Below are 27,728 nucleotides of genomic sequence, written 5' to 3'. Positions count from 1 at the left end.
TTTTTTTTCTTTAGTTTTTCCCCCCATAGTTTATCCTCTGTTTTTGTTGTATTTGATGTTGGTAACATGGGCCTTGTATATATGTTTATCTGAATTAGGGAAGGGAAGGGGAACAACAAATGAGATAAAGGACAAAGAGAAAACCAATACAATGGCAATACTCACTAAACAATGTGTTGGAAATGAACTGTACTACTTGGATGTGGGACTCTGGGGGGGGCAGGAAAGTGGGAGAAAAATGAGGGAACAAGTTTGACAAGAAATGTACTCACTACCTTTCATATTTAACTGTAATACCTCTGTACATCACCTTGACAAAAATTTTAAAAAAGAATTAGCACTATCCTTCTGACTACCTGGGTTGTATCAAACCAACTTGTAATCCATAAGAACTGTAAATACAAACAACTGAACAAAAGCCCTCGATGATTAACAGTAATTGGAAAGGAACTGGAATAGCCAGCACCTGTCAGAATATAATCCAGATAAAAGACAAACACAAGGCGAACTCAACTTTCTCCTTTAGTTATTTACCAACTGCTAAGTGGCTGAAGGCATAGAGGCTAGGACGAAAGGTAACCTTAAGGATTCTTGCCAATCTTACAGGAAATAAAGGGACATGACAATATGAAATACAAGGGTACACGCACTGCAAGAAGTGGAGGGGCTAAGATCCCTAAGGATCATGAGAAATATATCTTACTTCATAAGGTGATTGTTACTGAAAGGCATATGCTTTTTTGCCAGTCTTGGGCCTTGGACTCAGGACCTAAGCACTGTCCCTGGCTTCTTTTTTTTGCTCAAGCATAGCACTCTTCCACTGGAGCCACAACACCACTTCTGGCTGTTTTCTATAAATGTGGTGCTGAGGAATCGAACCCAGGGCTTCATGTATACAAGGCAAGCACTCTTGCCACTAGGCCATATTCCCAGCCCCGGCATATGCCATTTTCTAAACTATTGTAGAATCTGAGACCAAGAAGAAAGCTCAATTAAAGATGTTAAAAATTTAAGCAGATTAATCAGGTTTAAGGTTCAAGAAAGAAAACACTGAAACTTGAGGATCTATCAGGAGGAAGAATCTGGGCATTTGCTTCAGTAGTTCCTTTGAAAACAGTGAAGTTCGTAGTAGAGTAAGAATAGGATAAATAATAAATAGATCATACTCAAAGAGCCTAAAATCTTGGTTCTTATCATTTAGTGAAAAACATACCATAATGGAAAGAGGAATTCAGTGTATAATATCAATATAAATGAGATACAAGAAACAAAAATATTAAGTGAACTTGAAAAAACGTTAGAGAAGAAGGTATTTTTCTGACAGCATGGAGAGAAACATAAGGACAGAGACATAGAGAAAGGAATGTAAAAAATGCGTGTCTGGTAAAAACGTATTAAAAAGTACACAATTTGAAACCCAGCCAAATAAGGGGATGGTAGACGAACTCTGAAGTTATTCACTCAAACTGAGAAAGTAATAAAAGAAATAGATTCTCAAAACATTTATGGATAGCTTGATGTTACTGTTAAAAATCACGGCAGATTTTATTTAAAGGAGACAGAACTATAAAAGAGTAAAGGTGTGAGAGAAGAGCATGACAGGGCCACAGTGCACGTGGAAGTGAGCCTTTGCTTTGCCATACTTGTTTCTTTTCTTTGCATACAGCACGTGGAAGTGAGCCTTTGCTTTGCCACACTTGTTTCTTTTCTTTGCATACAGCTCAGTAGAGACACTTAAATCATATGAAAGTTCCCTTCTTAATGGGACTCTGTAGTATCTTCCACAGTGACTCAACTTACCTCTAAGTAGGAGGAAAGTGGTGTCAAGGAGTGAACATGCAGATGTAAAACAAATTATGCTAGATGATGAGATGATCAAGATTTATAGAGAATAAACTTGGGATGTTAAATTAATTGATTCTTCATTTCTATTAGCCCACGAATCACAGACACAATGGGGGAGGGAAGTCAGGAAGGAAAAAATAAACAGGGAGAAAACAAGGGAAGAGGTGACAATGTTCAAAAAGAAATATACTCTTAACCTGACTTAGGTAACTGGAACCCCTCTGTCCATCATCTTTACAATAAAAATAAAAATAATTTTTTCTCACAGAAAAAGAGAAAGAAAACATTGAGGTTGCTACCACAATTCCCTTGCCTTGTCTTTGCTCTGCCTTTTGCTCATTTTCTTTGCTCTCACCAGGCTTTCTCCTCTGAGGGCCCCAAAGATGGAGCTCGATAAGCTATATTGTCTCAGTGTCTTGTCTTGTCACTCTTGACACTGATTGGCCCTATCTGCCCAGGAAAGTGGTAATACACTGCTTTCCTCTTACTCTGTTCATTGCTTTCTCTGTGACAACAGAAAAAGATTATGACCTTCTTGATAAAAGTTTGAACTAGTGCTTGTGTGGGCAAAATACAAAACCAGAGAGAGAAATTTCTTTACACTCTTTCAGGGTTTTCTTTGCTCAAAGGCTCACATGCTTACCAGTATCAATGTTGCTTTCTCACTATATAAAAGGTAATGTTTCTACAGAGATAGATGACTTTCCAGGAAACTTTACCTGGAAGATATGAATATAAATGAGTGCTTTGTAACACTAATAAATTCAGTTAAAAGCAAGTTCTATGCTAAAGAGCATATTTTTAGCTCTGCTTTCTACCTGTTAGCTTTATGGTATAACAATATGTATGTAATGTCTTTGTCAATTGCAAAATAAATTATGGTCATTAAGAGTGATTAAGGAAAATTATTGACCACTTACTTGATATTTAATTCTGATTCAATCACAGCCCTATTTGTTAATTCTCAAGGTGGTTCAAAGAAAAATAAACCTAAGAAGTCACAGCCAAGGAGATCAGAGCACATAATACATATCTTGGCAGGCTTGGTTATGTTTCATCTTTTCCTTTCTTCTCAGATCCCTTCCTTATCCCCAGTTCTGATTTTCCTAAGCATTCTAATGCTGGTTCATAGTTTAATTACTTCAAGCTTTGGAAGTATAATTTTCCCAGGATTCCATGTTCCTCTTATTCAGAAGGTTATCATTCCGCTTGGGCTCCCTAGGCCTTTTTTCTTTGCCAGAGACTTGGCTGACCTTTGCGACTGCAGTTTGATGGGCTTAGAGTATTTGTCTGAATATGAGTTCTTTGCTATTGTGCTTTTAGTTTTGATACTTGTTTATGGTTACCTCATTTTCCCCAAAACTAGATTTGAGGATTCTAACTCTTCTCTTTTACTAACACACACAAACACATTCATGCTCGCATGTTCACTCTCTCTCTCACATACACACATAATGATTCTATGTGAAGTCAGATTCCATATCTATCATTCAGTATATCTATCTGTATCTATCACATTCAGTGGTATCTGTAAGATTAAATATCTTTATCTTACAAAGGTAAAGCCATACCCTTCTTTCAAGAATATTTTGTACATAATATGATTACTTTGATATTTTTCTTCATTATATTAGTTTAAAGAATGTCAGAATGGAAGGGATATAAATGCTCATTTGTTTTTGTGCACAAAGCTGAATACATTAATTTTCAGGGACAAAACAGTGATGACTCCATCTAATGTGATGGCCTTATATTAGAAGAAATAATTCTCTTTAGTTTGAAAAAAAGGGAGAATGTAAACATGCCAATCTAAACCAATTTCTATTATCTACTTATCTCTTCCATAACCAGATCATAGACTATTCATATATTTATTTCATTTTTTTCCTCCAAAGACACATTTCTTTGACGAATCAACCAAAGTAGGACACTGTTATTTATGGTTGACATTTGCAGAATTTATATGCTCATTATTTTTAGACATTTACATAGATTTGGCTATCTGCCAATAATTTAGAAATGTAAAAATAGACAAAATAAAGATTGCATCTAAATAATTTACTTAATTGCTACCTCTAGACTTGGTTATGAGTAACTTCTAACATACTTTTCAAATAAATAAAACAAAGGAAATATATGCTATAAATTGGTAACATTGCACATGATTAAGTAGGAAAACACATTATAGCTTTCCATTAAACTGTTGGTAGAAATAGCTATTTATCTATGCAATCACATACCCCTATTTTAAAATATGTATATACATATTATATTTGTAGTCTTGCAAAAGTTTTATTATTTATGAGGAAAGCTATATGTCTATGTTAACAATGTTCACATTTCATTTTCCTTTTACTAATAACTTGAAAACTTTTTAATAAATAGCTTTATAATCATTCATGCTAATAAGCACATGCTCTTTGGCTGAGCTATACTTTAAGTCTCTAAAATGTTTAGGTTTTAATTAAAAGTTTCTGTAGTTACAGAAGGAAACACATTCTTTCTATATTTCCTTCATTTGCCTCTGTTGCTAGGAAATTCAGAGTTAGACTTAATGTTTAATTATTAAGGTTTAATCTTTGAGGTTGATATGTTTGCTTTTTCTGCATCAATGATTCTAAGCAGCCCGGGGAAGACAACCTCCCCCAGGAAGGTGTGTTAGACTTACTACATTTATGAAGTACTTTTTCATTCAATTATTTCAAGGCTTATAAAACTCTTTATGTAGCTTCATGTTTTAATTTATTACTTTCAACTTTAACTGTCCTATTATGTATATGAATTTTATTCATTTATCTCAAAATCTGTCCTGAAGAACAATTTATGTTGTCTATTTTTACTACAATAGACACTTTTCTCTTGAAAAGTTCTATGTAGTTTATTAAAAAGTAAAATACAATGAACCATCTATTGAATTATGTGACATATGTGCTATATAGATAGAAATAAGAATTAAGTGAATTTTCTCCTGCTAAATCTTGGCTAGGGGATGAATATCTGCAAAGATCATTTCAGCAGAGTGTTGTGGTATATATCAGAGAGGTTAAAGCTAACAGATTCCGGAACCAGAAATAGTGAGTTTGAATACTCACCTTTGCAATGGACCATCTCTCAGATCTTTAGCAAATGAATTAACTTTCCTCTAGTTTTATTTCATTATATATATATAAAAGGGTAATGATACTAATGAAATGGTCGACATGTAGTTTCCATAATTAATGTAGGTAATTTTTCTGGGCGTAGTGTTAGAATAATGTTGCTAACAAAATGATTTATCAGTTTGACTGCCATAAACTATATTTGTGAAAAGGGTTGAGTAGTGCTTCCTTGTGAGCTCTCCAGCAGAAATGATTCAGGCTCTTGAAGGATAGATTTAAAAGTGTTTAAACAAAGCAAAAGGCACAGTGAAGCCCAAGAATAAAGAAGGATAAGCAGTTGTCAAAGAGAAATATCTACGATGTGATAATCTGAAAATGTCATTAATTCTATAACACAAACTGATAAAGTAGAAGATGAGAGCTTATAAAAGGGGGTAGGACATAGGAAAGGACTAAGCAGAAAAACTTACCTTTGTGAGTGAATATACAAATGACAAGCACTTATAAAGGAAATAATTGGACAGATTTAGTTATCCATGGTCATCTTTGGGGTAATAGGCTGAAAGATATGATATAAGATGCAGAAAACTAGGAAAGAGGTTACTGAAAATATCATCTGATACCACAGAGGAGCTAATCTCATGGGATTATCATAAATGGACATAAAGTTAATGTTATTTCCACATAGTATTTACTAGAATAAAAAAAACCTGCATAATAATTCTAATGATTGCTACATGGTTCTGTGAGAAACAAACATGATTTTGTGACTTCAGTACCCTACGGGATAGTTAAACACAATAAAATAAATTTAATATAGTGATATTCCTCGTTCTGTCTTGTAATAATAATAGTAACATTTGAAATGCAACATTTGAAGTAATAGCACTTGAAATGGGTATCATGTTGCAATTAACAGGGTTAAAAAATTGGGTGAAATTAAATTATTAAGAGTTAAAGTGGGAACTTCTGGGAAGATGGCAGAGGGGCAGCAGAGCACTAGCTGAGCTCTCTCTAACATCACAGTTTTACCACTCCAGAGAAACTTTTACTCCTAGAAAGACAGCCCAAGTAAGTTATAACAGTACAGGGATTCTGGCCAGGAAGGAAAAATCGACTTTGCTGGACTGAAAACACAGATTTGAGCTCTGGGTGGTGACCTGCCACCATGCCAGTGCCAGCGCTGGCACAGTGCCCTTCACTCCATGCACCTAAAGAACACAGCAGCGACCAGGGAGAAATCCTCTAGATGGCGGCAGAAAGACGCGGATCGCAGGCTGAGCACTGACCTGCTGAAGTAAAAGAGAAAGCGTGAGAACCCCACGAAAGACATTCTCATTCTCGCCCATAGAGCAACTTCTGGGAGGTAGCCCTTCCCCAACTGCCAGAGCAAAGCGCCATCTTTGACACTGGCATAGGGTCAGACCAGACTGGAACTAAAGCAGGGCTGGGGAAAGCGAGGACAAAAGGGGCCATCTTTGAACAGGGTGAGAGGGACTGACTAGTGAGAGCCAGCTCTGCCCAGGAGAACAACCCCTTCCCAGGTAGAAGGGCAGTCCTGGGTCATGGCTCACACACTCGGGTGAACTCAGTCAGAGATTCCCCACCCTACCCACCAGAAATTCGAAATTAAAACCAAAAGCGATGAGCAGCTACCTGCAGCACGAAACAACCAGATGGAAGAACAAACAGTTCCTGAGACAGATAAACGGTCCCATCACAGAGGAAGCCCAATTCCCAGCATGAAACGGAGCTGAATTCCATAACCAGCTCTGCCCAGGATGCCACCCCACCCAGGAGGGTAGAACTTCCCCCAGGCAAGCTGCTCTCAGCCAGGTAAACCAGGCCAGAGGTACCCTGCCCTGCTGAGTCCACAGGCTATTCAAAGCCAGGTGTTAAAGGCAGCGGCCCCATACCAGATGGGAGGAGGCATGGTTCCCAAGACTGTTCAAGTCCGGCATCGACAGAGGAAACCCAAGGCCTACCTGCAAGCTGTGCAAACCACAGAGCCCCAGGATTTACCTAACAGGGGAGGAGTGTCAAAGCAGATCTATCCCTCTGAAAACTGAAAGCAAGTCAAACCAGCCAAGCAGCAAAATAGACTGCAGACCATCCCAAGGAAACCAGAGGAGGAAGAAAGCCCAGCCAAACAAGAAAGACTCCACTTTCATTAACATTTTTTAATTTCTTCTTTTTTTTTTTCTTTTCGGAGACATCCTTGGTTTCTTGTTTTCATTTTTATTTGTTTCTTTTATCAGGTTAATTTTGGGTTGTTAGTTTTTCTGTTTGTTTTTTAAAAATATTTTTTCTCTGTTTTGTGCATTTGTCTTCCAGTATTTTTTCTTTGTTTTCTCCTCACATTCTCTTTCCTTGAAATTACTTTCCTATGAATAACACCTTCACTCTTTTCTGCTAACTTTCCATTGTCTATCATTTTCACCCTGTCCTTTCTACTGATTCTACTCTTCTCCACATTTCCACACCACTGAAACTAAACCAAAATCATCACCCCCCCCCATACATTTTACTCTATTCTCTTCACTACCTCTAACCTACCCTCCTGATTTACTTCCAGGACCTCCAGATTCCATTTGCCCCTGGTTATTGGATAGATGATATCCCTGCTCAATCAGAGTGAACCAAAGGGGTTCACAGAGAAAGCCAGTCCAAAAAGAACTTAATATACAAACAAAAATTGCTCATAGGGTTGTAACATTAAATAAGGAACTACGGAATACAGGACTCAGGATTGGTTGTTATATTGAAATTTTATTCTTTAGGTACATCAAATCTAATTTTATAAACAGGTATATAAGGTATCTGTATGTAATAGTGAATTTCTAAGATTTACACAACAGTGCTTGGTAAGGTCTGCTTTGGGTCTTAAATGGTGCTCACAGGTGCTTGTAGATTAGCATTCCCAATCCAAATGGGCAGAAGAAACACAAGAAAGATGGCAAACAATGGAGTTTCATCTCCCACTCAAAATAAGCAGAAAGCAGAGCAGTCAATCAAAGACATAGAAGAGAACCCTCAAAATGCTCTACAAAGTTTACTGATAAACATAATAAATGAAAAGTTTGAATCAAAACAGCAATGTTCCATAAAGTAATAGACGATTTCATGGCCTCAACAAATAGAAAGATAAATGAACTTCAAGAGTCAAATGAAAAGATAGCTACTCAGCTAAAATATTTGAGAGACAGCACTCAAAACCAAATCAATGAAGTTAATGAAGTAAAGAAGTCCATGCAGGACCTAAGAGATGACATGGAAATCATCAGGAAAGACCAGTCAGAAGGAAAAGAGAATCAAAATCAAGTAGCTGCCTACAGTCCTGACTAACTGAAGCAGAGGATCGAATCTCATGAGCTGAAGATTCCCTAGAATCTATGGAGAAAGATAAAAAATCAGTACAAAACCAATCCAGTCAAGGAAACAGATCCTTCCAGGAGCTCCAAGACACAATCAGGAAGCCCAATTTAAGGATAATAGGTATTGAGGAAAACTTAGAGAAAGAAGTTAATGGAATAGGCAACCTATTTAACAGAATATTAGCCAAGAACTTCCCAAATATACAGAAGGATAGGCCTAAACAGATACAAGAAGCATTTAGAACCCCAAACCACCCTGACCAGAATAGAACATCCCACCGCCACAATGTGATCAAAATAGAATCAATAGAGTCCAAGGACAGAATCCTTAAAGCTGTTAGGGAGAAGAAAATAATCACATACAAAGGAAATGCAATCAGAATTAACCCAGATTCTCAGCAGAGACCATGAAAGCAAGGAGAGCCTGGAAAGAGGTATACCAAACCCTAAATAAAAATAACTACCAACCAAGAATACTGTACCAAGATAAACTCTTATTCATAGGTGAAAGTCAAATAAAAGTCTTCCACAATAAGGAAAAACTGAAAAAATATATCTCCACCAAACCAGCTTTACACAAAATCCATAAAGATGTATTATACAGGGAAAATACTCTAGATCACAATACAGACTGAGAAATGCACCCTAAATAGAAAACCAGAATATTGGATCAAGAATTGGGAAGACACAGCTTTTATCAAGATAGCTATAATGAAAGGAAGAAACGATCAACTCTCAATCCTAACTCTCTATATTAATGGACTTAATTCTCCAATCAAACGACATAGGCTCATAAGTTGGATCAAAAATCAAGAACCACCTTTCTGCTGCCTCCAAGAGATACATCTATCCAGCAAAAGTAAACATCCTCTGAAAGTGAAAGGCTGGAATAAAATCTATCATGCAAATGGCCCCCATAAGCAGGCTGGAGTTGCAATTCTAGTATCAGATAAAATTGAATTCAAACTAAAAAAGGTAAGAAGAAACAAAGAAGGTTACTACAAACCAATAAAGCGATATGGAAGATATAACCATCCTAAATATCTACACACCAAATATGGGAACACCCAACTTCATCAAGCAAACACTACAGACTCTAAAAACACTCATAGACCAAAACACATTGATAGTTGGGGACTTTAACACTCCACTGTCACCTCTGGAGAGATCAACATGCCAAAAACTGAACAAAGAAACCACAGGACTAAACGATTTCATAGACCAACTAGACTAAACCAACATCTACAGAATATTCCATCCAGCAACAACTGAATACACATTCATTTCGGCAGCACATGGAACATTCTCCAAAATATTTCACATCTTAGGGCAAAAAGAAAATACGTACAAATTCAGAAGTATCAAAATTGTTCCCTGCATTCTCTCAGACCACAATGGAATAAAATTAGAGCTCAACTCAAACAACCACCACACAAAATCATACAATTCATGGAGGTTAAACAACACACTGCTGAACCATCAGTGGGTCACTGAAGAAATTAAAACAGAAATTCAAATCTTTATGGAATTCAACCAAGATGAGTACACAAAGTACCAGCTTCTTTGGGACACAGCAAAGGCAGTACTCAGAGGAAAATTTATATCTCTGAGTGCATACACCAACAAACTGGAGAAACAGCAACTCAATAATTTAAGGAAGCACCTTAATTTCCTTGAAAGAGAACAATAAGTTAAACACCAGGTCAATAGATGGAAGCAAATAATTAAAATCAAATCAGAATTAAATCAATTAGAGACAAAAAAAAATTGAAAGAATCAACAAAACAATAAGTTCGTTCTTTGAAAACATCAACAAGATAGATAGACCCCAAGCAAACCTGACCAAAAAACGAAGGCATCACACTCAAATAAACAAGATCAGAGAGAAAACAGGTAAAATCATCACAGAAACAACCAAAATTCAGACCATAATAACGAACTATTTAGCAAAACTTTATGCCAACAAATTAGAGAACTTGGAAGAAATGGACGATTTCCTAGAAAAAATTAATATCCATAAACTCAACCATGAAGATTTAAACCCATATACCCATACACCCATATCCAGCATTGAAATAGAAATGGCAATAAGTGATCTCCCATCCAAAAAAAGCCCGGGTCCAGATGGATTCAGAGCAGAATCCTAAAAGACCTTCGGAACTCACACCAATATTTCTCAAACTCTTCAATGAAATTGAAAGAGAATGTTCACTACCAGACTCATTCTATGAAGCCAGTATAACCCTCATCCTAAAACCAGGCAGGGACTCATCACAGAAAGAGAACTACAGACTGATTTCCCTGATGAACATTGATGCAAAAATTCTCAACAAAATTCTGGCCAATCGACTTCAAAAGTCATTAAAAAAAAATCATACACCATGATCAAACTGGATTCATCCCAGGGATGCAAAGTTGGTTCAATATATGCAAGTCAATTAATACAATGCACCATATCAACCGGACCAAGGTAAAGAACCACATGGTTATATCTCTGGATGTGGAAAAGGAGTTTGATAAAATCCAGTAGCCATTTATGCTGAAAGCCCTAGAAAAATTGGGATTCCGGGGAAAACTCCTGAAAATAATAAGGGCAGTTTATGACAAACCAACAGCAAGCATAATTCTAAATGGTGAAAAACCAAAGCCATTCCCTTTAAAATCAGGTACAAGACAGGAATGTCCGCTCTCTCCCCTTCCCTTCAACATAGTACTAGCATTCGTAGCTAGAGCAATTAGGCAAGAAGAAAATATAAAGGGGATCCAAATAGGAAAAGATGAAGTTAAACATTCTCTCTTCTCAGATGACATGATCCTATACCTAAAGAACCCCATTGACTCTACCCCCAAGCTTCTAGAGCTGATCCAAAACTTTGGCAAAGTTGCAGGAAATACAATAAATCCTCAAAAATCAATAGCATTTCTATATGCTAATGACTTGAATGTCGAGGCTGAAATCAGGAAAGCAACTCCTTTTGCAATACCCTCAAAAAACATAAAATACCTAGGAATAACCTTAACAAAAGAAGTGAAAGACCTCTACGATGAGAACTTTAAAAATATGAAAAATGAAATTAAGGCAGAACTAAGGAAATGGAAAAACCTCCCATGCTCCTGGATTGGGAGGATCAATATGATCAAAATGGCAATATTGCCAAAGGTGATCTACAAATTCAATGCAATACCCATTAATATCCCAACACCATTTTTTTTTACTGAAACAGAGGAAGCAATCCAGAAATAGATATGGAACAATAAAAGACCTAGAATAGCAAAAACAATCCTAAGCAGAAATAACAGTGCTGGAGAAATTACAACACCCTACTTCAAGCTGTTTTAAAAAGCTAAAGTAATAAAAAACAGCTTGGTATTGGCACAAGAACAGGCCTGAAGACCAAGGGAACAGAATTGAAGACCCAGAAATGAACCCATAGAAGTAGGCCTACTTAATCATTGATAAAGGAGCTAAAAATTAGGATGGAAGAAACATAGACTCTAACAAATGGTGCTGGCACAACTGGTTCAACACATGCAACAAACTAAAACTAGATCCTTATATATCACCCTGCACCAAAATCAATTCCAAATGTATCAAAGACCTTGAAATCAAAACAGACACCTTGAAAACACTAAAGGAAGGAGTAGGAGAAACACTTGGGCTCCTTGGCACAGGATGGAACTTCCTTTAAAAGACCCAGAAAGACTACAAATCAAAGAAAGGTTGGACAAATGGGACTATATCAAACTACAGAGCAAAGGACATAGGTTGCAAGATAAACAGAAAGCCCACAGATTGGGAGAAGTTCTTTACCGGCCATTCAACAGACAAAAGCCTTATATCTAACCACATTTTCCTGATCCACTCATCTACTGAGTGGCATCTGGGTTGGTTCCAGATTCGAGCTATGACAAATTGTGCTGTGATGAACATTGTTGTGCTGGAGGCTTTAGTGTGTTCTTGTTTGTGGTCTTTTGGATAGATACCCAAAAGTCTGAGGAATCTCCATACAGCTTTCCAGAGTGGCTGAACCAGTTTACATTCCCACCAACAATGAAGTAGGGTTCCATTTTGGCCACATCCCCTCCAATATTTATTTTTGTTAGTTTTCTTGATATAGGATATTCTCATTGGGGTGAGATGGAATCTCAATGTTGTTTTGATTTGCCTTTCTTTTATGGCCAGTGATGTAGAGCACTTTTTCATATGTCTCTTGGCCATTCTCATTTCCTCATCAGAGAAATCTCTTTTTAAGTCTCTATCCCACTTGATGAGGGGGCTATTGGTTCTTTGCGGTTTTGTTTTGGAGGAATGTAATTTTTTTAGTTCTGCATATATTTTAGATATGAGGCCTTTGTCTGTTGAATGGCCGGTAAAGAACTTCTCCCAATCTGTGGGCTTTCTGTTTATCTTGTGAGCTATGTCCTTTGCCCTGCAGAAGCTCTGTAGTTTTATGTAGTCCCATTTGTCCAACCTTTCTTTGATTTGTAGTCTTTCTTGGTCTTTGTTAAGGAAGTTCCATCCTGTGCCAAGGCGCCCAAGTGTTTCTCCTATTCCTTCCTTTAGTGTTTTCAGGGTGTCTGTTTTGATTTCAAGGTCTTTGATACATTTGGAATTGATTTTGGTGCAGGGTGATATATAAGGATCTAGTTTTATTTGTTGCATGTGTTGAACCAGTTGTGCCAGCACCATTTGTTAAAGAGTCTATCTTTCTTCCATCCTAATTTTTAGTTCCTTTATCAATGATTAAGTAGGCCTACTTCTGTGGGTTCATTTCTGGGTCTTCAATTCTGTTCCCTTGGTCTTCAGGCCTGTTCTTGTGCCAATACCAAGCTGTTTTTATTACTTTAGCTTTATAATACAGCTTGAAGTAGGGTGTTGTAATTCCTCCAGCACTGTTCTTTCTGCTTAGGATTGTTTTTGCTATTCTAGGTCTTTTATTTTTCCATATCTATTTCTGGATTGCTTCCTCTGTTTCAGTAAAAAAATGGTGTTGGTATGTTAATGGGTATTGCACTGAATTTGTAGATCGCCTTTGGCAATATTGCCATTTTGATCATATTGATCCTCCCAATCCAGGAGCATGGGAGGTTTTTCCATTTCCTTAGTTCTGCCTTAATTTCATTTTTCATGTTTTTAAAGTTCTCATCGTAGAGGTCTTTCACTTTTTTTGTTAAGGTTATTTCTAGGTTTTTTATGTTTTTTGAGGGTATTGCAAAAGGAGTTGCTTTCCTGATTTCAGCCTCGGCATTCGAGTCATTAGCATATAGAAATGCCAAAGTTTTGGAACAGCTCTAGTAGCTTGGGGGAGAGTCTATGGGGTTCTTTAGGTATAGAATCATGTCATCTGGGAAGGGAGAAAGTTTAATTTCATCTTTTCCTATTTGGGTCCCCTTTATTTTTTCTTCTTGCCTTATTGCTCTGGCTAAGAATTCTAATACTATGTTGAAGAGAAGGGGAGAGAGCAGACATCCGTGTCTTGTTCCTGACTTTAAAGGGAATTGCTTTAGTTTTTCACCATTTAGAGTTATGCTTGCTGATGTTTTGTCATATACTGCCTTTATTCTATTCAGGAATGTTCCCTGGATACCCAGTTTTTCCAGGGCTTTTAGCATCAATGGGTGCTGGATTTTATTGAATGCCTTTTCCGCATCCAGATATATAACCATGTGGTTCTTTACTTTGCTCCGGTTGATGTGGTGGATTACATTAATTGGCTTGCATATATTGAACCAACTTTGCATCCCTGGGATGAATCCACTTTGATCATGATGTATGATTTTTTTTGATGACTTTTGAAGTCGATTGGCCAGAATTTTGTTGAGAATTTTTGAGTCTATATTCATCAGGGAAATCGGTCTGTAGTCCTCTTTTCGTTATGAGTCCCTGCCTGGTTTTGGGATGAGGGTTTTAATGGATTCATAGAATGTGTCTGGTAGTGAACGTTATTTTTCAATTTCATTGAAGAGTTTGAGAAATATTGGTGTGAGTTCTGCTTTGAAGGCCTTGTAGAATTCTGTTGTGAATCCATCTGGACCCGGGATTTTCTTGGCTTGGAGGTCACTTATTGCCTTTTCTATTTCAATACTGCTATATGGGTCTGTTTAGAAGGTTTAAATCTTCATGGTTGAGTTTGCAGATATGAAATTTTTCTAGGAAATCATCCATTTCTTCCAAGTTCTCGAATTTGTTGGCATAGAGGTTTGCTAAATAGTTCTTTATTTTGGTCTGCATTTTGGTTGTTTCTGTGGTGATGTTACCTGTTTCATCTCTGATCTTATTTATTTGAGTGTTCTGCCTTCGTTTTTTCGTCAGGTTTGCTAGGGGGCTGTCTATCTTGTTGACTTTTTCAAAGAACCAACTCTTTGTTTTGTTTAGTCTTTTGATGTTTTTTCATCTCTAATTGATTTAATTCTGATTTGATTTTAATTATTTGCTTCCGTCTATTGACTTGGAGTTTGGATTGTTGTTCTCTTTCAAGGAAATAAAGGTGCTTCCTTAAATTATTGATTTGCTGTTTCTCCAGTTTTTTGATGTATGCATTCAGAGATATAAATTTCCCTCTGAGTACTGCCTTTGCTGTGTCCCAAAGTAGCTGGTACTTTGTGTACTCATCTTGGTTGTGAAACTGTAACCTCTCTGTACATCAGTTTGACAATAAAATTTTTTTTAAAAAAAGGACTACTTAAAACATAATAAAAGAAATGTAATGTTAAAAAAAAAGAGTTAACCTTATCCAGGTTCATGCTTGCCCATTTGAGTAACTTCTTGTTTCAGCTTATTTCCTTTTTACAGTATACATCTTTCACATTGAACAAGTTAATAGCAACCATTATTGTGTGAATTTTTGCAAAAATGTACTTTGTGTTGTAATACAGGAAATATTGTATAATCTGTATTCTTTATTAAACTAGCAGCCTATACTCCCTTTAGGAAAGTAGAATTAAATCTAAGTACTTCTGTAGAGCATCCCCTAAAGATTCTCTTAATGTTGCTTACCACTGAGATTTATTTCAGGCTTCTTGACTTTGCATTTAATGTTTTCTTTCCTCTGCAACTCTTGTCTATAAATGGAGAGCAGGACATTACCTGAATTATATACTTCAGATTCATATGTAGCTGAATTTAAGCACTATTACTGTGAATTGATACAATGACACTTTGTGTAATTTGAGAATTTGATCCTAGTCAAAAGATATAATGAAACCAATCCTGGAGTGAGAGAAATGTGGGCAAAAACAGCTATAAAAAATCAAAACGCTGGACATGACATAAGCTTAATTTCTTTGGCATATTCTTTAATCTTTTAAAATTCTATCCTTAAAAATCTACTTAGAAATTAATAAAAATTATCCACAAAAGACAGTAAGAACTTTATGCCTTGACTATGTTCAAATGGAAGAAAATAGTGCTTAGGAAGTTAAATTCATTATAGATAATAGTTCCTTTCTCTTTGGGAGTCAACTTTAAAAATATTTTATTGGCTCCTTTCTTTCAGAAAAAGTTTTTTAATTTAAAGTGGTGATTTATTAGCATGTGCTAATTTTACAAAGCATAGGTTTTCGTTATGGCATTTCCATACATGCATACAATGTTTTTTGATGAATTTTTGCTTTCTTTTGGCATTTTGGCAAGGTTGTACCTGTTTAAAAAATGGTCAACAGCCATTAGGGGGCAGCAGAGCACCAGCCCCAAACAAAAAATTTGGGCACTAACTAATGAAGGAACAGCACATATCACTTAGCTTTAGCTTATGCATTCATAGGGGCATAGCTATTAGGCTCTTGTGATCCTCTGCTGTGACTAGCCTAAACCTGTGCTAATTATTCTCTATGAGGGAGACCATAGAGTTGTACAGCAAGTGAGAAGACCTTTGGACTTCCTCAGAGATCCAGGCAGGTTGAGAAGAAAATAGAAGAGCTAGAGCTGTTGTGAATGGTTTCCATACCTAGTTAGCTAAGGTTTGAGAAAGCAGACATCCAACCCAAAGACTGGGAAATGAACAAGGATCAGCTAAATTACATTCAGTTGCTAGGTAAGGTCCTAATAACTAAGGAGAATCGAATGAATTTAAAGAGGTTAATAGTCCCTGTTGTTAAGAAGAAGAGTCTTGTGATATTGAAACAGATTATATCTGCTTCATTCATTTTATTTACTGTCAAAATAAGGGGCTTCAATAGGAAATTTTCATATGTACATATAATTAATGTTCTTTAATCACATTCAACATCCGATTGACTTTTCTTACCTCATCTGTACACTTTCTCTTCCCACATTTCTAGCAGACTCCCTTTTACCTTCATTTTTTTCTCCCTTAGAGTCCACATGTGAGAGAGAACATGCCATGTGTGAGATTGAGTTATTTCATTTAACATAATAACTTCCAGTTCCTTTAATTTTGCTGCAGATGACAAAGGTTAATTCTTCTCTGTAAAACTCCATTGTGTACACATTTCACATTTTCTTTATTCATACCTCCACTGATGCAACACTTTTGCTGATTCAGTAATCCAGCTATTGTGAATAGTGACACAATGAATATGGATACCAAGGTATTGAGATTGTATGTGGTTTTAGGTAAAGTGAGGGACATTATTATTACATTAGATTAAAAGTAGGATGCCACCATTTATACATTGAACTATAGAAAAATTATAAATTTGACCTTTTCATATTCTAGACATTCATTTTAAAATTAAAACAGTAACAACTACTGTTAAGAGTAAAACCACCAAAAATGTCAGAAGTTCTACTTTAATGCTCTGCTGCAGCCAACGTTCTATGATGAACAAGAGCTGAATCCACTCATTCCAGGCTGGGCTTTATCTTTTTAACAATATCATGCAGTGAAAACTATATGACTGTTTTCCTTGCCACATTTCATGGCTTTCTTCTTGTGGAAGTGTTTTTTTTTTTTTTTTTTTTTTTTTTTGGCCAGTCCTGGGCCTTGGACTCAGGGCCTGAGAACTGTCCCTGGCTTCTTCCCGCTCAAGGCTAGCACTCTGCCACTTGAGCCACAGCGCCGCTTCTGGCCGTTTTCTGTATATGTGGTGCTGGGGAATCGAACCTAGGGCCTCGTGTATATGAGGCAGGCACTCTTGCCACTAGGCTATATCCCCAGCCCTGGAAGTGTTTTTAACATCACAGCATATGCAATTCCAGAACCTCATTTGTGGGACCTGTTTTAGATCTTAACTGTGGTCACCAAATATGAGAACAATTATCGTTAAAAAAATGTATTTAAAGTTTCAGTGCCCTGTGCGAAGTTTAACTAAAATGTGGATTTGAAAAAAAATTATACATCTTTCTGTACTGTCTTTTGTCTGTGATGAGAAAAAATGTTTTAGTACTTGATAGATTGTGTATCAAATGGAAATTTGATTTTCTGTGAAAGAGACACTTGGAAGTCTGTAGCATCAAAATAAATTAACAATGGCAGAACAAAGAGTTCAACCACATTTATCTTAACTGGGAGACTCCAACAGATGAAGGGAAGGGAGCATGGAAAATATTAAGCTTTGCAACTCAGCTTTGCATTCCCATTTCTTGAAATAATTCTGTGTCGGAAGGGGAGCTAATTTCCCTGTGATTTTTGTGTCCATAATTGTTAATATGTCTTATTTAGAGTAATGTTTTTTAAGCACAACTCTAAATCCCTGAAACTCAGAGATGTTAATGCAACAATTTGAAAATCTAGTTGATTTCAACAATTGGGAAGAAATATATTTTTATACACAAGAACAGGTTTATATTTCTCTGTTTTATCTTGTTCGCATTTAGCTTTTCTGTTTCTGACTAATTATGATTACTCTTATTGATCTCTTCTGTGATAAAGGATAAAATCAGGAAAGGTGCTTGGACTACAATACCCTCTGAGCCAAGGATTATATATTTAACTCAGGTTCATAAACAATGCTTTAAAAAAATAAATTAATTAGCCTCAAAACATCTTCAAAGAAGATGGAAATTGTCGTAATCACAATGCACTTATCCAGGTTACTGAGGGAATTCTGTTCCTCCTACCTTATGTTTGCCTAAGGTTTCATAAATGCTACTTAATCATAGATTAAAGAATTACAGCCATGAAGCTTTTAGAATCAAAGCCATTTTAATACAGTATACCAAGAAAAGCATCTTTAAGGTTTTGTTTTACGTTTTTAACCTTTTCATTGAGTTGCGGGTGGTTTTATATTTGTTTCCAACCCCTTCCCCCAATCTAATTGCCTCGTGTAAAACATTCCACACATATTGGACTGAAGAATGAGTGAGACATCAGTTTCTGTTTAACCATAGTCATATTACAATTCAGAAAGTCAACAAAAAGAGATTGATAACCTTGGGCAGTTATAAGCATAGAATTGGCTTAATTGCGTGGCTCTGGATCAGTCTCCGATTCAATTAATATGCCTTGATCGTGAGTGGAGGAGGAATGATGGAAGGGGTGACATTTATTAAGATGTATTGTACTCATAATGTGACTTATGGCATTATAACCTTTTTTTGTATAACTACTCAATAATAAAATTTAAAAAAATGATGTCTCAATCTCTGCATAGGAGTACTTATATATGCCCAAGCCACAGAAATTGTCTTTCCCTATTATAAGCAATTCTGAAGCCATCAAGGAATAATCCATAGAACCCATTGCAATCTAAATTTATGTCACATGCACCCATTTTACAATATTTTGTACATTAATTAAGCAATCACATTATACTGGAGCCATCTTGGCATCTAGTAAATACACTTATATGGGCACTTCATGTATTTCAAAAGTTTTCAAAATCATTGTCATTTGCTTAATTTTTCAGAGTAGAAATAAGGCAACTGTGGCACAGAGTAAGTAAATGAGTTGGTTCATTATCACTTGTAGTGGCCAAGAAGAATATGCTTAAATTCTGGAAAATCACAATAAATTGTGTCAGGAATGATGTTAACAAAGGTCTATCTAAGTCTCCTTAAATTTATAAACTTATTACTGGAAAATTCTGTTTGTATTTGATGAGATACAGAATATGAAGTACATTAAATTCTTCAGATTTGCCATCATAAAGCCTTAGCTTTCATAGGAATGGAACAACTTCAGTTAGCATCAATATAAATCCCTTTAGCTTAAGTGCAAGAAGTCAATCATAGAAAAACCACAAAGTGTAAAGTAACCCATAAAATAATACTGCCAATCTTAGGAAAAAACAAGCAATGTGTTTTCTGAAAGCACATACAATCTCTGCTAGCTAAACTGAACAAAAACGAAATTATAGTGTCTCTCGGTGTCTGTTTACACTAGAGTAATTATTGACTTTAAACATAAGGAAATGAAAAGACATGGGAAAAAATCATATTAAGTGAAGTAAGCCAGACCCAAAGACTCCATGGTTTCTCTCATTTGCAATAATTAGTACATGTCTAGGATAGTCCTAGCAGAGGACCACAATAGCTCAGTAGCTATGTAAATAGGACCATATAAAAAGATGCAAGTCGATATGAATTCCAAAATACAGAAACAAGAGGATTTTTGTTGTTGATGTTGTTGTTTTCAATGTACTAGATGAAGTTCTTTTTTCCCTTTGGTTTATCTCCCATAGTCTCTGTTTTTTATTCTGGTACCCTGTGTCTTATATATGCATTTATCAGATTTGGATCAGGGAAGGGGAAAAACAAAATGGTGAATCAAAGACAAAGGGTGAACTATTTGCAACAGTGATATTCACAATACACTATGATGGAAATGAATTTAACAACTTGGGGGAGGGGTAGTCAGAGGTTATTGTGGGAGAAAAATGAGGGAAGGGGTAACAATGTTCAACAACAAATGTACTCACTACCTTACTTATGTAACTGGAACCCCTCTGTATATCACCTGTACAACAAAATAAAATTGTTATAAAAAAGAAGATCAGAGAGATTTTTTCTATGAAAATTCAAGTTATCACATCTACATCCCAGAACCATCATAAAATAATGTGCATTTTACTGACAAATAAGCTGGAATGAAGACCATTCCCTGAACACTAAAAAACACAATTAAAATGAGGTTTATTGTCATCTTTCTTTTAAATTTTGTTTAATTTATATTTCTTGACTTTTTTTGGTATGAGTTCTCAGGAACCTAGGCATCATTCCTGAGTTCTTTTGTTCAAAGGTAGTGCTCTACCACTTGAGCCACAGCCTCACTTCTGGCATTTTGATGGTTAATTGGAGGTAAGAGTATCACAGACTTTCCTACCTTGCTGGATTTGAAATACAGTCCTGACATCTCAGCCTTCTGAGTACTTAGGATTATTGTTGTGAGCCACCAGTGCCCAGATTGATTTCCTGAGGCTTTTTGTTTTTTGATAATGAGAATAGATTGTATGTCCCCTTCTGTTTGGTAGCAAAACAGCTTCTTAGTATTGTAAGAAATTATCAAATTCCCACAACAGCAATGAGTTGCAATAATTGAATTGACAGCTATCTTAATTTCTATCTTTTTCATTTCTTTATTGTCAAAGTGATATATAGAAGGGTTATAGCTGTCTTAATTTCTTAGAGTAGTATGCTAAGGGGATAAACAGTATTTTTATTATTTAAAATGTTAGACTTCTACTCCAATGGCTTGAACCCAAACATAGACATCATATTGGTACCCAGATGATGTACTGAGATTTGACAGCCAGCTCAGTTGCTTGCTCTGAGGTTCCCATAGTTTTCCAGTGGTGAAACTCTTCATTTTTAGTAGCTTAAGGTTTCAAAATGCTCCAATCCTCTTAAGCTCCTTTCAGTCTTTTGTTTGCTTTCTAGTGATCAATCCACATATATTTTATCCTTCAATCTAAGTGATTCATTGTTCAATTAACATTTCCTGGCTTCTATAAATTATTCCTCAATTAAGTTTAGTGTAGGGTAATTGGTTTAACCCTTGGCAGCTTCCTCCCATCTGCTTAACAAGAGAGACTTCGATCCTGAAAGCTTTGCTATTTTTGATGTTATATGCAATGAACTTGTACCTTATTTTTCCAAATAAAGGAAGGGCTTCAGAGGTCAGAGGAAAGGTTATATGCTTATTTTAGAGCCGTGCATGACCATTAGCACAGCACTCTCAGTTTTTCTGAAACTCATTACTACATTAATCTTCATGAATTTATTTGGCTCTCTTTCTTTAATGCAGAACACAGTCATGTTTACACCACCATCACCAACATAATATCACAGATCAAGGCTGTGCCTAGGGTTGATGCACTTTGAGTATGATGATTTTACAGAATTTCAGATATAAGTATTGCCCTTTGATGCAATATATGACTTATTCAGGATTATTCAAGAAAGGAGGGAAAACCTAGAGAGAATCTTCTGATGTCTCTGTAATATGTCTACCTGTGCACACAAATACCAACAGGATTAGAAAGAATATCCATAGAATTAAGAAAGGCTGACTTTCCATTATTATTCATACAAAAGTTTCATCTGTTTGCCAGAAACTAGTGTGATGAGGTAAGGGAATCAGACAAGTCAGGAAATCTGAGTTCTTGTTCCAGATTTCTTACTGCCTAGTCAGTAAGAAATTTATATGTAAAAAGTTTGTATGTAAACCATCTGTAGGTACATGATAGATGAGGATTTGTTTCAATACTTTATGAGAGAAAGAAACTGAGATACAGAACTTCCTGTAAGGTCCTAGGTAATATTGATCATGGTACCTATTTGGGAAGAAGAACTTGATCAATGAGCTTGAAAAAAGTGGCTGTTTTCTGAGTTGGGACATTTTTCATTTACAAACTAAAATGGCTAGACCTAACAATATATAGTACCTTTGCAACTTCACAATTAAAGCTACATAAAATTACATCATTTGATGACTGTCTAAATTTGCATAGTGAGAAAAATTTGATCCTATACTTTTCATATACCTCAGAAGTTTGAACAACCACTCAAGAAAATAAGATATTTTCCATATTTAAAACATAACAATGTTTTCCCAAAGAAAGGCATGTAATCTTAATAAAAATTGAATGAATATACATAATATACTTTGTACATAATACAATCTTTATTTTTAAGAATGGGGTATTTATTTGTGAATATGTATGCCTATAAGTATTTAGTGAAAAATATGTCTATGCAGACATATACATGTTTATGTATGTATGATGTTTGTATATTCATAAATGGGTATATGCATTTTGATGTTTGTTGTTTTCAATGTTTGTATGGAAAATATTTTCAAAAGGGAAATACAAATGAAACTTACATAGGAATCACCCAAGGAAATACACTAAATGTAAATTCTAATTATTACCAATGAGGGAAAGTATGCAACCAATGTTTCTTTGGGTCTGGCTTAGTGCACTTAGTATACTTTTTCCCAAGTATTTCCATTTCCTTTTTTAAAAAATAATTTATTTATTGTCATAATGATGTATGGGGGAGTGTTACAGTATCATATGTAAGTACATTTCTTGTTACCTCCTCCCTCATTTTTCTCACACCTTCCCTACACACGAAGTACTCCCCCAATTGTACCGATGGCACACACTATATTGTCTTCAAAATATTGCTGTTGCACTGGTTTGCCATTTCCCCTTTGTCTCTCCATTTTGATGTTCCTCTTCCCTACTCTAGTTGCAGTAAAAGTGTGTACAATACCTGGGATACCAAAATCAGTTATAGTAACATTAGTGGTAAAACCATAGGAAAGAAAAACAAAAGAAAAAGGCATAATTTCCCATGGTACATTGAAAATAACAACAGTGATAAACCACTTATTTCTATAACTTGGAGTTCATTTTGCTTAGCATCATCTTATGTGTTCATATGTACTAGCTATTGAGCTTTTGTGATCTTCTGCTAGGCCTATCCTAGAGGTGTACTAATTATTACCAATGAGGGAAACCATAGAACCTGTTTCTTTGGGTCTGGCTCACTTTACTTAGTATGATTGTTTCCAAGTCCTTCCATTTCCTCTTGAATGGGGCAATGTCATTCTTTCTGATATAAGCATAGAATTCCATTGTGTATATGTACCACATTTTCTTGATCCATTTATCTACTGAGGGACATCTGGGCTGGTTCCATATTTTAGCCATAGTAAATTGTGTTTTGATAAACATAGTTGTGCTGGTAGCTTTAGTGTGGTCTTGCTTGTAATCCTTTGGGTAAATCTCAATAGTGGGGCTGCTGGGTCATAGGGGAACTCTATGTTTATCCTTTAGAGGAACCTCCACACTGCTTTCTGGAGTGGATGAACAGTGTAGTAAGGTTTCCTTTTGGCCACATCGCTGCCAGGATCTCTTGTTATTAATTTTCTTGATAATGGACATCCTTACTGTTGTTTTGATTTGCATTTCTTTTATGGCCAGTCATGTTGAGCACTTTTTCATGTATCTCTTAGCCATTCTCATTTCCTCTTCAGAGAAGTCTCTCTTTAAATCTTTAGGTCATTTTTTAAAGAGGCAGTTGTTTTTTGAGGATTTGTTTTGGAGGAACTTAATTTTTTGAGTTCCATGTGTATTTTAGACATGATGTCCTAGTCTTTTGTATGGTTAGTGATGATCTTCTCCTAATCTGACAGACCCTTAGCAAATCCTACCAAAATATGAAGAGAACACACCCAAATATACAAAACTAGACACGAGCCAGGATTCATCACCAAGGAAACAACCAAGATTCAGAATAAAAGGATTATTTCACAAAAACATATACTAACAAATTTGAGACTCTCTAAGAAATGGATGAATTTCTAGCAAATATTGTTGTACTCAAACTCACCCAAGAAGATTTAAGCCAACAAAACAGACCCATATTAAGTAATGATATAGAAACAGCAATAAGTGTTCTGCTATCCAAGAAATGCCCAGGTCTAGATGGATTCACAGCAGCATTCTTTAAGGCCTTCAAAGAAGAACTCACATCAATACACCCCAAACTCTTCACTGAAGTTGAAAGCCAAAGTTCACTACCAATCCCATTCTATGATGCCAACTTAACCCTTATCCCAAAACCAGACAGAGACTCATCAAACAAAGAGAATTATAGACCCATTTCTTTGCTGAACATTGATGTAAAACTTCTCAATAAAATACTGGCCAATCAATTTCAACAAGTCATCAAAAATTTATACACTATGATCAAACTAGATTTATTCCAGGGATGTTATTTTTCTTGATAATGGCCCTTCTACCTGTTGTGAGGTGGAATCTCAATGTTATTTTGATTTACATTCCTTGTATTGCCAGAGATGTGGAATATTTTTTCATGTGTCTATTGTCTATTCTTACTTCTTCTTTGGAAAAGTCTCTCTATGAATCTACAAGAAAACCCAAGGAATAGTAAAAGATAAATAATTACACCTGGACATGATTAATTAAATAGCAGTCTATCCTAAATATTCACACAGTTAGACCAAAGGAGGATATTCTTAGGAGAGGACTGCAAGGGCTCAGTAGATATGTGCATATGATCATATCAAATGATTCTTATCCAAATGAATTCCAATAAATGGAACCAAGAATTTTTTTTATTGTACTTTTGGGGTTCTTTTTTCCCCCTTGGCTTTATTCCTTTTTCTCACTTCTTTTTTTTGGTTTCATTTCTGTAATCTTTTTCTTGTACATATGTTTATCTGATTTGCAGAAGGGAAGGGGAAAGCCCAGAAGTGGTGAGACAAAAACTGAGCAAATTCATCAGTGAAACCCACTATACATTATGTTGGAATTGAACTGTACAAGAGATGTGGGGAGGGAAGTCAAGAGGGGAAAATCTAGGAGCAAATGAGGGAAGGGGTAACACTGTTTAAAAGGAAATGTACTCACTCACTATATGAGTTATGTAACTCCTCTCTACATTACCTTTACAATACATTTTAAAAGTGTAAAACACATACCAATATATTTTTCTGTGTATTGTCAAGGTGATGTACAAAGGGGTTACAGTTATATAAGTCAGGTAATGAGTATATATCTATTTGAACAATGTCACTCTTTCCCTCCCCCTCTCCCAGTTTTTCTTTCTTTCTTTCAAGAAAGGTTGGATTATTTTAAATACATACCAGATATCCCATAACCTGACAAGTATTTTACTATGTATTTAATGAGAATTACATTATATGGTAAAACTTTTGCAAAAATATTTATTCCTACATAACCCTAGTTGCAATTCATTTGTGTGTGTATAATTTTGTGAACACAATGTATTATTCAAATGTTGGACTGGTATATCTTTATAAACTCTCTTTGAAAACAAACCAACCAAAAGAAAGAAAGAAACAAAACTAAACAAAAGCCATAAGTTTGTTGCATTTTCTAATTTCTGTGGTAAAAAATATTTCTGATGCTACCAAGTTGCCATAATTGGCCATAGAATCGAGGTGAAAATAGTTCCCCTTAGCTTATACATAAGCAAATCTCTAATACATCATGTGCAAGTCTGACTGCTTATTTAGATGGTTTCAATATATAGATGAATATTTCCCTTTGCCACTAAAATATTAACATTGTAACTCATCCCAAATGTAGACTAGATATTTTATCTCTGTAAATATTTTAATTCATTTCATCAGATTATTCAAGTATTTCTGTCAAGTGTCTGCACATATGAGGAGTAGAATATACTAGACTATGTAATGATTTCTTAATTGAATTAAGATATATATTACAACCCTGTCATGGTACCTTATACCAGTAGGCACTCAATAAGAATTAATTCAATGAGCATGTAATACACTGGAAAATGCAAATGAAGGTATAATTAAACAAAAATGATTATTTTTGCTCATGCATAATTGAGGCCAGATTTGGGTATTTTATTTAAAATAACATTTCATAACTATACAGGTGATTTAAATTCCAAAACTAAAATGCCTGAGGTTGTTCTAATTTGAAGCATGTGAGTCACTGAAAATCAGAGCATGGGAACCCAAGAGGTATATTGTTAAATAATGCATGAGTGATATAATTTTATTGTTTATTTCATTAGTAAAATGTTGTAGGAAACAAGGATGTTAGAAATAAAAAAAGATGGCTTTCCTTTCTTCGACACTCTTTTTCAGCATGACCACATTTGTGGAGTCAATTTTCAGACATCCTGATGGGAAATCATGAAGTTATAATGCAGTACAGACAGTTGTTATTCTGTGGATTAGAAGGAAAATCATGAATCTCATTTCAGATTCAAGCTTCAGTCTTTTTCTGTCTCTTTATTTCCCTTCTTTTTAATCTTCTGCCACAAACAATTTCAAATATCTTTCACCTAATAAAATGTAAATTACCTCTTAGGTTCAAAGTTATTAGGGAAGTTTTATTAGATCTTGCACTGCACAACAATCTGGTAAAGAGCCAGGTCATATAAATAATCAACATTTTCCTTATCTCCTGGCTTCCACCTATAATTAATGGTCTACATCACCTTATTTTACAGACAATCATTTCTTTAGAAACAAACATAAGATGGTGTATATGCAGCCAGGTTTTCTATGAAGTAATGCATCTAGTTTGCTGTGTTTTAAAGTGTGCAATTTCATGTACAACACTTGGCATTGTCAACATGGCATTTACAGTTAGAAGCTGGGTCCAGAAGAATTGACCAGAAGGGTTATTCCTTGAGTCTGTGGCACACAGTCAAGAACACTAATAAGGATCAACTGTAAGAGTGTATTTAATGACTGTGCAATGAAGATAGATCTCATATATTTTAAAAGAGAATTTACTTAAGGTGTTATTTGAAAATTTTACCAGAGAAAATCAATAGAAGCACATGTGTCATATATATGTATATCTATATCTACTTATCTAGCTATCTATATTCTGGATTTTATAGATTCTCTTCAAATAAAATCTTTGATCTGTGTTTTTCCATGTATCTTCATTCAGAGAGATTGCTACTAAAAGTAATCAAGTTGAATCTTGTCAGTTTGTGAATTATGAGACATACATGCATGAGCAAACACATACATTTAAATTCTGAGAGCAATACAATCCCATTCTAGATTTCAAAGCATTGGCAAAGATATTCCAGTACATTAGTGGGACTCTAAAGTATAGTTTTATTATCATTTTTGGCTATTTTATATTTATTCCCCTTTCCTAAAGACTTTTCAGTCTACATCCAGCTATATTTTCCATTCATTTTTAGAACTTTGGCGGGATAATTAATCTAGTTCCTTTGGTTCAACAGAAGCCAGAAAGTTCCCTACAAACCCTTCTATTCAAATTTTTACATTAACTGACCATCTTGTATCCAAGCTAAACCAAAATGTGTAGAGACATGATCTAACATATCAGGTTTTAGGAGTTAAAAGTATGACTACATAGAAGGAACTAAATGGATGTAAAATTTTTTTAAAAAAATCTGCTTATTCCTTTATAGTCTCATTTGTTATCATGGCATAAAGCTTGAGGTTTAAGTAGCACACGAATCCAAAGGAGACTATCAACGAATTTA

The sequence above is a fragment of the Perognathus longimembris genome, chromosome 12 (assembly GCF_023159225.1).
Source record: "Perognathus longimembris pacificus isolate PPM17 chromosome 12, ASM2315922v1, whole genome shotgun sequence".
Taxonomy (NCBI): Eukaryota; Metazoa; Chordata; class Mammalia; order Rodentia; family Heteromyidae; genus Perognathus; species Perognathus longimembris.
This window is presented reverse-complemented; position numbering follows the sequence as displayed.